Source organism: Manacus candei, unplaced genomic scaffold, assembly GCF_025592945.1.
Source record: "Manacus candei isolate 608988 ecotype Guabito, Panama unplaced genomic scaffold, ASM2559294v1 h1tg000014l, whole genome shotgun sequence".
Classification (NCBI taxonomy): Eukaryota; Metazoa; Chordata; class Aves; order Passeriformes; family Pipridae; genus Manacus; species Manacus candei.
The window spans coordinates 10,047,093-10,059,270 of record NW_026138062.1 but is presented as its reverse complement, the minus strand read 5'-3'; the positions used below and the strand labels follow the sequence as shown (position 1 = coordinate 10,059,270).

Genomic DNA, 12,178 nt, shown 5'->3' with positions numbered 1-12,178 from the left:
GGTGCAGAGCTTAGGGAGGCCATGGTTTTCTTCTGGGTGGATGCCATCTCTCCAAGGTTGAGCTGGCAGGGCTTCAGCACCTTTTCTGCATGCCCTTCTACACAAATTGCCATATCATGCCCTGGCTGATGTGCCGTACCTGTTTGCCCATTCTGTTGGTGGCAATCCTAGTCACTGGTGCTCCTTAAGTACTTCTTTTATAAATGGGGGGGCTTGGCAGCCATGGCTGCTGGTTCTACCCAGATCCTGTCAGCTGCTGTTGCACGAGCTGGGGGCTACCAGTGGCTCTTTTCTCACCCTTAGGTTCCTCTAGTTCAGGGACCCCCTATCCACCACTCCAGAGTGTTCCTCTGCAGATTGTGCTGGAACTGGAGCTGTTTGCCTTGGTGACTGAGTAACTAATGTTACAGAGGAAGATTAATTGTGCTTTTATACTTAGGGTAGCAGATGGTACTCAAATGTAGGAAATCTGGCAGGTATGTGAAGTAACATTTAGACATTCTTCAGGTGTTTTTTTGTTTGTTTGTTTTTCATCAAACAGAAATCTGCTAATATGGAGTGTAGTAATTTGATTTTTAGACCTTCCTTGGTAACCAAGGTCAAAACCAAGGAAGTATTCCATTCCATCCCTTTACGTGAACAGAGGTATAAATAAGACGGAGAGAGAGATCTCTTCCCCTCTTCTCTCCAGTGAACTTGGGAGACAGCAGGTCCCTGCAATTGGTCTCGCTTATCCGGGAGTTGAGGCCTGCTCAGCTTGTTGCTCGCCACACAGGAGGTGGAGGGTGCTGGTTGTGTCTGGCGATCCTGCTTTTCTTAAAGGAAGCGGTGAGATTTCATTTTGCTAGTCCTTTATTTTGCCAGTTTCCAGGTTTTGATTGTGCATATCTGTTTTGTTTTTGTTCCTTTTCATCCCTTTTCCCTTCTCCTTCCCCTTTTTTTTTGGGAGCTGTTTGGGGTTCTCATATTAATATGTACATAGGATTTTAACTGTATATAACTGTGATATATGTGAAAACATATATATATATTTTGATATAATTCTGTTGATTTCAGTTTCTCTGTTTCTATAGTTTTTTTTTTTCCTTTGACTAAAGGGGGAGGGAGGGAAAGGCTTTTGCTGGGTCTTAGAGACTTGGCAGGAAGCCAGCTCCAAACTTGGTCATGGAGCTAGACCACACCTAGCAGAAAAATTCTACCAACAAAAAATCAGGAACTGAACAATTGTATATGTAGTAGGAGTAAAATATCCCTTCCTTTCAGTAGATTTCTGTAACATTTTCCATTTCACATATTGTCATCCTTAAAAACCCTACCTGGATGTATTCAAAAACACGTTGAGATTAAGCATTGTTTGAAACAGAACAGAAGAAATAGAATTGCATTTATGGAAAAGCCTGAAATAAAATCTACCATTTTTCTTTCTTCGTTCTTCCTGGATAAGACTTTGCTTTTTGCTGAGATCTGAGTACATAGACTCTCAGGGTCTTACTGTACTGCAACAAAGTCCTTCTCCAGGAAGATTTCTTTTTTTTTTTTCCTTCTTGGTTCTTTTTCTCTCTGTCTTTATTTGTGTGATACCACATTACCTTATAATCATTTGGCTACAGAAAAATGGCAATTCCTTTTTCCTGTTATGCAATTTCACTTAATTCAGAAAGTACTATCCAAGAATAAGGTAAACAGGTGGTTGCCTTTTTTGCTGTTTTGCCATATGCTTTGAACAGAACACAACATAAAAAGGACACACAGTAAACAGCAAAGAAATTAAACAGTTACATCACCCACCTCAGTTAGGAAATTCTTATCAGACTATGTGTTAAATAACTATGAGTTAAATCTTTCATTAAAATAGCTGCAACTACATCCTCCCCTCAAAGCCTTTAACAACCTTCCTAGTAGAATCTATGGTAAAAACAAAACTATTAAAAAAAACCAAACAGAAACCCCCCACCAAACCAAAAGTAATAGAAATAAGAGAAGTGTGACTGATGAATCCAAATATTTAAACCACTTAAATATTTATACTTTCTTTGGAGAATTTTAACTTATGTGAAACCTGATCATGCCATTAATTAGTTTATTGTGGTGTAAACCTGTCCATCATTCCCACAAAAAAAACTTTAAGGCTAAAAAACGGACAGATAGTAAGGTGAATTCTGTCTGTCTGTAGACAGAATACTAAACACTCTAATTCTATTTTTCCTATTATTTTTAAGATATTTGATGCATTTTTACTCTATGTGGAACTAGGTACAAGATGCAATGTGTTGTAGTCTCTTGCTTTAGAATATTGTATTCTTTTTAACAGCCATAGAACTGTTTGAAATGTTTCCTGCCATTCAATTAATGCAGGTGCAAAGAAAGATGTTCCATGAGAATTTTCACTGGATCTCCCAGCTGATGCAGTTGGTGGATCAATTCAGACATTAAACAATTTATAAAAATGAAGTAGGAAGAGGGATGATTTTTTTTTTTTTTGTCTCTTTAGATTAAAGCTTGGGCATGTGTATGAATTTAGGCACCTTGATAAAATATGTACATAGTGATGAACTTTCCAAAAACTTGCTCAGCTCTTTCTAAACCTGAAAGACTCCAAACAATACATAGTTTCAGTCTATTCAGGAAAAAACTTCAGGTTGCCTCTTGTGGACTTCATGAAGGAGCTAGAGGAAAAATCCATGTTTCCTCATATAAAGAATTAATCGTTAGCTCAATATGTGTTACAGGTGAGGATGAAATTCTAGTTGCATTCTCCACTCTGTCTGGTTTAGCAGAAACTTGTGTCTTGAGTTAGCAGACTTTGCAAAGCCAGAAAACAAAATGATCAAAACATCGGCTTGACATTGTGTGGACCAACACTTCACAACTAAGATGTAAATGGAAAGGATTTGCCCCTTCTCTGGAGAATTCTATTTATTAAGAGGTAAGCTGGGAAAAGACCCTCTCCCATGTGTTGAAACTGAAAAAAAAGAAAAAGAAAAAAAAGGAAATTTTTAATTTTGGATGTAAACTCATGGAATTTACCTGGATGTTTTTGTGTTTGTGAAAAAATATGCAAAACTGAATTCTTGAATTTTCAAGGGGAAACTGGATAATTCATAGCTGCCCCCGGCATGGGCTGTTGTGAATTTTAAAAACATTTGTATTAAACAGAAATGAATCTTTCATTTAAAAGAGACAGAAGACAAAACCCCCAGAAATTACGAAACTGAGAACATTTGTGCACACGGTCCATTTTTGATTATGTAAACCAGTGACTTGATGTTCCAGAAAGAAAGTGTTACAAAAAATAAAGAATTCTGAAACAAAGAAGTGGCTGTGGAAAGAAGAAGGGGGTCCAGAAAGGATAAAGGAAAGATTCTAGCTGGAGAAAAGTTCTTTAAACTGGGAGAAGATCCTGGAGATGGGAGAGAAGTATGAGGATAAATGCCTGACCTTGGCTGGTGATGCCCCAAACTACCAGGAGCTGCATAGCAGGAACCAACACAGCCTGATCCTCCCAGAGCAGCAAAGATGTTCCTGCAGGGAAGGGAAGTCAGCATCTAGTGAACTACTTATCTCTATGTTTTTTTTCAACCTAAATGATTCTGTGAACTTAATGTTGTGGGAAAGGGAGGGAGATAACCAAGCAGAAAAAAAAAACTCTAACCTCTTTTGTTTGTTTTCTATAAAGAATTTGCTTGACTGAATAAAGATTTGTTAGCTCAGGGACTCATCTCATCCCTTCTGCTATCCATATTGGTCTCCAAATCATAATCTTTTTATTTTATGTTCTCTCTGTTCTCATAAATACTTTTGCAAATACACACAAGTATACAATGTTAAACCAAAAGGGCCTAAGACCTGTATTAGTGTACCCACAGTCTTCATAATGCTTTCTCTGAATGTGTTAGAAGAATTTTGTCCAACCTCTTCAAGTCAGACTGACAACAGTTGTTGGTTTTGAGAAGGATTGGTAAAAGACTAAATATTTGTTCTTTTTCTGACTTCATACCAAGTAGCTGAGAAGTTATTCACTTCTCATTGCTGTTTAAGGAGAAGACTGAAATTCCTGAGCAGGAACAGGTTGCCACTCCTGATTTTAAATTACCCATTCCCATCTCTTTCCCAGAATACCACAACTGGGATGACAGTAACTCACATGTATGAAATGCACAAGTAATCTCGAAACTGGCTAACCTACTGTGATTTTGAACTGAACAATTGAAATGCCTCATGTCTGACTTGCTACTTGCCATTTAGGGACTAGAAATTATTTTTGTTCCTTTCACCACAGTGGGTGACATAGGAAAGTTACTTGCCTCAAGAGAAATTATTACCCTAATTGTAGCAATCTAGTTAAATAAATACTATCAGGAGCTTTCTCCCTTATCCACCATCACTTGTCTTCATAGAAAAATCCATGAAGCATAATCTGAGCATAAAGTGTCTGGAGAATTTCTTTTTATTATTTCTTTACTGTTGCTGAGGACGGTCTTGCAATCAGTCAAGTGTTTATATGAGGATAGAACAAGTAATACACACACCAAACACAGAACTTCACTGCACATCTGACATAATAACAGGGTAGAAGCAGAATTAATCTCCTCATCTTAATTGTGATGGTCATTAAAATTACACAAAATATTTCTCGCCTGTACCCTCCCTCCCCCCCACTCCCCAAATATTTTCTAGGGTTAAAACAAGTTGCTGCTATCACTATTATTATTATTGAGGCTGTATTATGACCCATAGACAAAAGACAGTAGTAGTAGTAATCCAGCTATCTCATAACTCCAACAGTGTAATTCCAGAATGTTTTGAAAGTATGGTCTTTTCTTGACACTTCTCAGAGGATTGCTGAGGAGAAATGCTCATTTACTAATGTGACTGAAAAGCACTGTCACTCCAAATCACCACAGCCATTTAATGAAAATGGGCTTTTCAGCAATATAATAGATGCTGCCAAAGCAGTGATCAGAAAGAGAAGAAGGGGAATGAACTAAGTAACATGAGCTGTTAAAAACGTCAGCTGTGTTTTGCTAAGATGTCTGACACAAGATGGTATCTGCCCTGCTGAATAATTTCCTTCACCAGCTTCAGCTACCTGAAAATGTCTTCACTTTTTTTCACAGGCCACATACCAGCTAGTAAGGTGAAAGGTTTCATTCCTATCATGTTAAAATGAGTCATTTATACAGAAGCATTTTTAAAGGTGCTGCTACTGCAATCGTTGTTCAGATGATGCCCAAGGAACAGTATTTAACTTTTTTTAAAAATTTTTCCTGTTGAAACTAGTGCTTGGTCTTCCAAGTTCACTGATTACTATGATGTTTACCTTTACATTTATATAATAAATAACTGGCTCCAATTCTAAGCTTCTTTTCTTCTATAGTCTTTTACTATAAGGTCCAGTATTTCAAAATTGGTTTTCATCTTGATTGAGCATGAAAATCTGAAATATACATTTATTTGATGATGCAGAAGATAATGAAAACAAACCAAACCTTACAGATTTATCAGGTGGTACTGTTAATATTCTTTTCATTTTTGAGGCAACACTCAGTTGTCCCCTTATAGATATCAAATACTCAATAAGTGGCACCTTGCATGTCTCCAGGTGCTGATAGAGGATATAAGTTCCCACAGATCCTAATTTGTAACTGCCAACCCACATTTTGCTTATCCTAGGGTATTGTAGATGGCCTTGGGTGCCTGTGAGAATGAAATAGATCAAGTTGCTATATGTAGATGAGTTAAATTCTGACATACTAACATATGAAGGATAAGCATGTTTCGTCATGTATTCTGTTCAACTGCATGCTAATTTCATGTTCTACCATAGAATTGATTTGAGACAGACCAGTGTCAACTCTTGAGATAAGACCAGGATGTTATGATTCAGGTACCACTGAAAACGTACTAAAAGGAAAGAAATGTCTTTGAAAGTTTGAATATACTATATATTGAAAGACTGACCAATACACCAGAAGTTTTAGCCTTCATGTGAAATCCTGCAGAAGCAATCCCATTTCATAGTCTCTTTGCATAGTAGCTGTTGGATAGCTTTATGCAATATTGTCTTTATTTGAGCAAATCAGAATTGTAAAAAAACACATTTGTTTTAGGGAGATAATTTTATCTCTCACAGCATACTAAAAATTTTGCTCTTGGATTTCATTCCCTTATTCTGAAAATTCTTTATTAACTTATGTTTTACCTTTCAGCGTATGTCTTCACTGTCTAAGTAGAAACATGTCCTCAAAATTCTACAGACAACTATGTACGCAACTGCTGTATATTCAATGCTGCATACAAAGTCCACAAGTCAGAAATTTTAAAATGTAGGAATGTTTCTTGTTTTACAAATGAAAACTCTAGAGATAGTCTTGAACAATCTGAAGTCTGACACCGTATAAACATCTCTTTATTTTTCAGTAAGCATTTGGACAATTCTTTCAGGCATATGGTTTGATTCTTGGGGTGTCCTGTGTAGGATCAGGAGATGGACTCAATGATCCTTGTGGGTTTCTTCCAACTCAGTATATTCTATAATTCTATGATTTATTTCTTAATAACTTATTATTTTAAATATAGACCATGAAATTACAATTACTATTTTACATCATCACTATAGAAGAAAAAAATAGCTTTACCTTATAAAACCAGGGAGGGTTGTTTGTTTGTCTATTTCCTGTTTTTAGTATTGGTATTTGTTATTTGTTGAATTCAAGAATAAATTAAAACAGCTTCAGATGTCCCTCTCTGAATTTTTTTTAGTAATATTTTCCCCCAGAAAAAAGTATGTTATATAAAATATTACATGAATTCTATTTTTCTGTTTCCTTTTACTATCCTGTGTGTGATGGACTAGATTTCTTTAACTTAGAAGTAAAAAGGTCATTGAGTAAAATAAAAATACTAAAGGAAAAACGTTTCCAGAAAATGAGCAATTTTACATGATGTCCTAGTATCATGACTTGAAAAGACTTTCCTCCCTGGAGCTGGAAGATGGCTAGTTCCAGGAGTGGTGTTTTTGGTGGTGAGCCAATCAGAGCTTGGTACACCCCTGTGGAAATTACATATTCACAAAACTGGAAAAGAAGGCTTGTTGGCGTAGCTGGAATTAGAGGGAAGCCATGAGGTAGAGAGAGGAGCCAAGGGCTTTTCCCCTGTTTCTGTTCTGGTCGGGGAGCCAGACATGGTATAGCAGCTGAATTGAGCCCCCCCCGAGACTGATGGTCGAGGGGAAACCCTGAAATTTGGAGAGGCCCCTGGACTGCAGCGTTTGTTCCCCCCACCACCACTGAGAGGCGGCGGACTGGGGATTGAGTGGCCACCAGGGACTGAACCAGGCTGCTGGTGGCAGGCACAGCGCTGGAGTGGAGACAGTGAGGGCCGAGGGGTGGCCTGGAGCGGGATGGGACAATAGCCATGACCCTGGAGAGGTGACAGCAACACACAGCCACGGAGTAGCCTGGGACGGGCTAGGGCGCACAGCCATGATGATGAAGCGGCAGCAGCACGCAAAATGCAGAGCGAAGTGGATCTGGAATGGCCCAGATGGTACCAGCGTCCAGTTGAGACTGAGCAGACGGAGAGAGGTCTGCTGGAGCGTTCTTGGGGTAGGCACTTGAGCCAAAAATCTCTAGAACCCTTTTTACATGGGCAGGGTGGAATCCTGCTTAGGGGACCCCTGAAATTCCTCATGGAAGGAACCTCCACGAAGCAGGGGACGAAGACTTTAAGCTTTAATCCCTTGTACTCTGTGGTGCAGATATGGTGAGATGGATGTTCCCCCAAAGTCCACGGTAAGAACCTCGGTAATTGTGGCCAAAGGGTAAGAAGTGGGGGTAGACCCCCTTGTATTCCGAAGAAGAGAGAAAGAAGAGAAGAATTTTCCAACTATTAAGAATTAGAGCTGTGGTCTTGAGAGTAAAGGACTACTTCTTCTCCTCCTGGACTTTAGGGGGGGAGGGAGGGGTGGTCTGTGTAAATACATTGTTTTATCATAGGAAAGTTAGTTAGGATTGTTGTATATATAGTGCTTTATAGTTTTTTATTCTGTTAGCAATAAATTTTGATATAATTCCCCCATGATGCTGAGTTATGCCTGTGTGAAACTTCTCACATTTGGGTGAATTTGTGGGGAGTTTGAAACTGGCTTTTGGGGCTCCAACTACCTCACCTAGCTCAGACTACTACTGAAACTAGAGGGGGAAACATTTAAGGCAATAACATAGCTATCCAGAATTAGAACTATGGTAACAATTGGAGTCTGGTTATTGAACTAAAAAAAATAAACCTGTTTTGGAGTTAATCCAAATGTTTTTCTCATTTGAAATAAAATATTTTATTAATTTACCTAATTTTCTAATGAAAATTGTTTTACATGAAAATTAAAATATTACTTTTTTTTCTTTTAGTCTTTCATTTCTACCAGCTGCAGTTTTCTTTTCTTTCACTTGAGTACAAATTCAAGAACACTTCTGGTTGACCAATACTGCAAGTTTCAAAGAATAGTTCACCCACTAAGTCTTCACTGGTCTTAAATATGCAATGCTAGTACTCTTTTAAAGGAAGTCTTGTATTCTAAGGCTGACAAAATTTCTCTTAAAAAGAGTGAAGCCTAACATAGAAACAAAGTACTCCAATCTGTTACCTAAAATATTATTTAATTTTGTTTTTGAAAACTCTAATTCAGACTGCTGTGCATTTAAGTACTATCAGCAAACTCTTTTCCCTCAAATTGCTATAATTAATTTTGTGACTTAAATTTGATCACATTAGTCGATTGAGATGATTTTCCTTTTTATAAATAGCAACTATCAGAAGGGAAAAAGGCTTCAAAAAAGGACCTGTTTTTCTTCGCACTTTAATCCTGTTATACACAACCAATTTCATTAGCTATGAGTTACACTATTGTGAAACCTAAGTGCAATAATAACATTAATTCATTTTACTTAGAATTCAAGGAATCTGTTCCGAAGCTTAAAATAATAAAATACTTGAGATTTCAAGATTTGTTTTTTTTGTTTTAAAAAAACACACAAGCTATTTTTTTTACCAGTGTTATAACTAAATCAGTGATCAAAACCAATGATCAATTTATAACTGTAAAAAAACTCTCAGGGGAGAGAGGATGAGAAAATGTTCAAACACAGTATTTTCCATCACATTCTGTCATTCTAACTTCCTAGAAAATCTGGCTTACACATACATAATTGATGACCATCTTTGCAGGTGATAAAATATCTTCTAACATCTTTAAGGTTGCATGCATAATTAAAACTGAAGACTTGGCTTAGCCAACTTCATGGTAATCTTATCAGGAACAAGAAGCATCTATGAAGTGTAAGGAGACGATACAAAAGAAAGAGTTCTTAAAACAATTTTTTTCCTTTCTATGTCAAAAAATGTAAATACATCAGGTAGTATTATTATTCCTACTCATAATTTTTCCAGGTTTCCTAGATGGAATTATTTCTCGTGTCACAAATATATTTAAAATCATATTAACATCTTAAAAAAACTCAGTATAAACTTATGAAGAGTATAATGGATCTTTTATAAGTACAGTTCATTCCAAAGATGCTGACATCACAAATATCTTATTTCTTCCATTTGTATTCCTGTCCCCTTTTTCATTGTTTTCCAACTGCGATTTATAGAGACATTATTGTTTCTTCATTTAAATCTTTACTTCCTCATCTCACTCACTTCTGCTACAAGATCTACAGGTTTTGAATCTTTAAAAAATGTTAAAAGTAATAAAACTTAAATGACTACTCAATATATATTAGCTTTTTATCTGTTTTATGGCTTGCAACTTTCAGTGTGTTTGGATGAAACTTTTCTCTTTCATTATTATCACAGCATGATGTTGTGAATAAGCAGTTTTGATTCTTGTCTGATTCTCTTTAATCTGTCTCCAGTTGCCCCTCATATCTTCTACCCTGTGATATGCTGTATACTGATAATCCTTAATAGTCAACACATCCCTTTTATACTCCATAATACCTCAAGATGTTGATCTTATGCATTATTCAACACTGTAAGAGGGAACACTGAGCAGTAACTTTCATTTCTGTCAAAAAAGTGTCATTTTTTTACATCTGACACTGTAGAAAAAACAGATGTTAGCAAAGTCCTTGAAATTAGTAGCTTGCTACTTAGTAGATGACAATTTACATCAGAAGATTTCACTTTCAAGTGATTAAAATTAGGGCTGTTAGAAACAGTAAATATTCTTTTTTTCTAAACCTCCACAAATCACTAATGGAAAAAGATTGTCAGTTTTGAAAAGTAACTTTGAAAGGAATGTTGCTGGCAAAGTCTTAGACAACTGGTGTAGCTGAGTGTTTATCATTGAATGGCTCCATACTTGCATGGCAACAGCTGTCAAAAAGCCTTCAATTCAGACTGCAAAAGTAAGGGTTTAGTATATACTGAATTTTCTTTTCCCTATTACTCCCCAGAGCTGAGCCTGATGTCAACTTTATGCCGGGATATTCTTGTGTTACCATGCTGGACAAAAACTTTCCAGTCTCTAATCCGCAATGTGATAAAACCATTTGTTTCCACATCATCAATGCTCCAGGAGATCAATCAAATACATATGGTCCAACTGCATATTTTACTACTGTTTGGAATGGTAATTGTGGTCCCATACCATACCTGGTATATTGGTTTGTCACCCATAGGCTGCAATCTCTTTTTCTTGTGAGTTACAGGTTAGCTGATTAAAGCTGATGTAACATGAACACAAAAAATGCTAATCCTTTAATAAATATATTTTTTTTTTAAAATCTTATGAATAGTCTGATTCATTCTTTCTACTTGTCATCTCAATTGAGGCTTCATAATGTATTCTTCACTTTTTGATAATTATTTCCTGCTCTGGAGTTTACGTCTACTGTCTGTAGACTATCAGTTTGCAACAAACTTCAGTGGACTTGACTCCACCATTAGTTTCTGTCTCTCACTTGCTACAATGCAGCTTTTCTCTATGTTTTCTCTATGTTTCTATATTACAGCTAGTCACATTTAAATGTAGAAATGACACTGATCTGGTGGATGTCTCATAATTATACACATTAGTAAGCACTGAGAATTTCCTGTGACCTTTAATGAAATATATAAGGACAGACAGATATAAATTATACATTCCATTTCTGTTTGTATTGTGCACCTCTTTTTGAAATAGTATATTCTTAGATCCCAAATCTTTATTCGCAAAGCATAGCCATGAATATTCTTAGAAGAAAGTTCATAGTGGTAGCTTAAGAACTGTAAAGTTCAGAGAAACACTGATACCAGAACAGTGGTAGAAGGCATAAATGTCACAAGTGATATAGTATAAACATTTTCATTTTTAAAAAATCTTTATTTCAATTACTGATATTTATTAACTATTTTTAAATTTTATTTTTATAAGGGTAAAATCATATATTCTGAATAAATAATTTGCTCAGAATTTCTCAGCACTCTCAGTTCCTAAACTTCTAACAATTTTTTTCTCTACATTTTTGCTTTTAAGGACAAGAAAACCTTTTTAGATCAGGTTTAATTATAACCTTTTAAATGTTAAAATCTTGGTTTTTTAATTTCTCTTCTGATCAGCAAATTTCATTTCACTCAAATTGTGAACTCCAGCCCAAAAGCACTAACTTCCCTCATATCACTGCATAGTCATTTGCAAGAGACAGGCAACTCTAGAAGGTAATTCAGAAAAAGAGACTAGTTTTAGATTTTTTATATTATGTCTCAGAAAGACTCTTTCCAAATACTATGGAAACAGTTCTATAAAATCAGTTTGTACAGGATAAAATTAGCTTTTGTGAATCCATCTTTTATCTCTGCTCCCTTGGCTTCGCCTGTGGCTTTGTTTTCTCTCAGTTCCTTTTTCCTGGGAGTTCTCTTCTACGGTAGGTCAAATTAAATTCCACCTGTCCTTTAAAAGAATGAGAAACTTTAAGTATCCTCCTCTGCTACTCAAAAAACTTTAAATCAAGGAAAACCCAAAAGAATTTCAAACAACTCTCCTCTTTCTATCCCTACTTGCAGAGATGTGGGAGAACTTAAGTTGCTTTCTGCTCCTCTGATATCTGATAACCAGAAGAAGGAACACAGTGAATGCCTTTTCTTTTTTCTTAAAAATAATGTAATATTTCTTTGGGAACACAGAAAGTCAGCT

At 36.2% G+C, this 12,178-nt stretch overlaps 1 long non-coding RNA gene across 1 annotated transcript; it reads left to right on the top strand.

Moving 5' to 3' along the window:
• The first annotated feature begins 521 nt into the window (after positions 1–521).
• Positions 522–3,851, top strand: LOC127467605 (uncharacterized). Its single transcript, XR_007903208.1, has 3 exons — positions 522–828; positions 2,730–2,926; positions 3,274–3,851. It is a non-coding gene; the product is annotated as an uncharacterized LOC127467605 (long non-coding RNA).
• Positions 3,852–12,178: the final 8,327 nt, after the last annotated feature.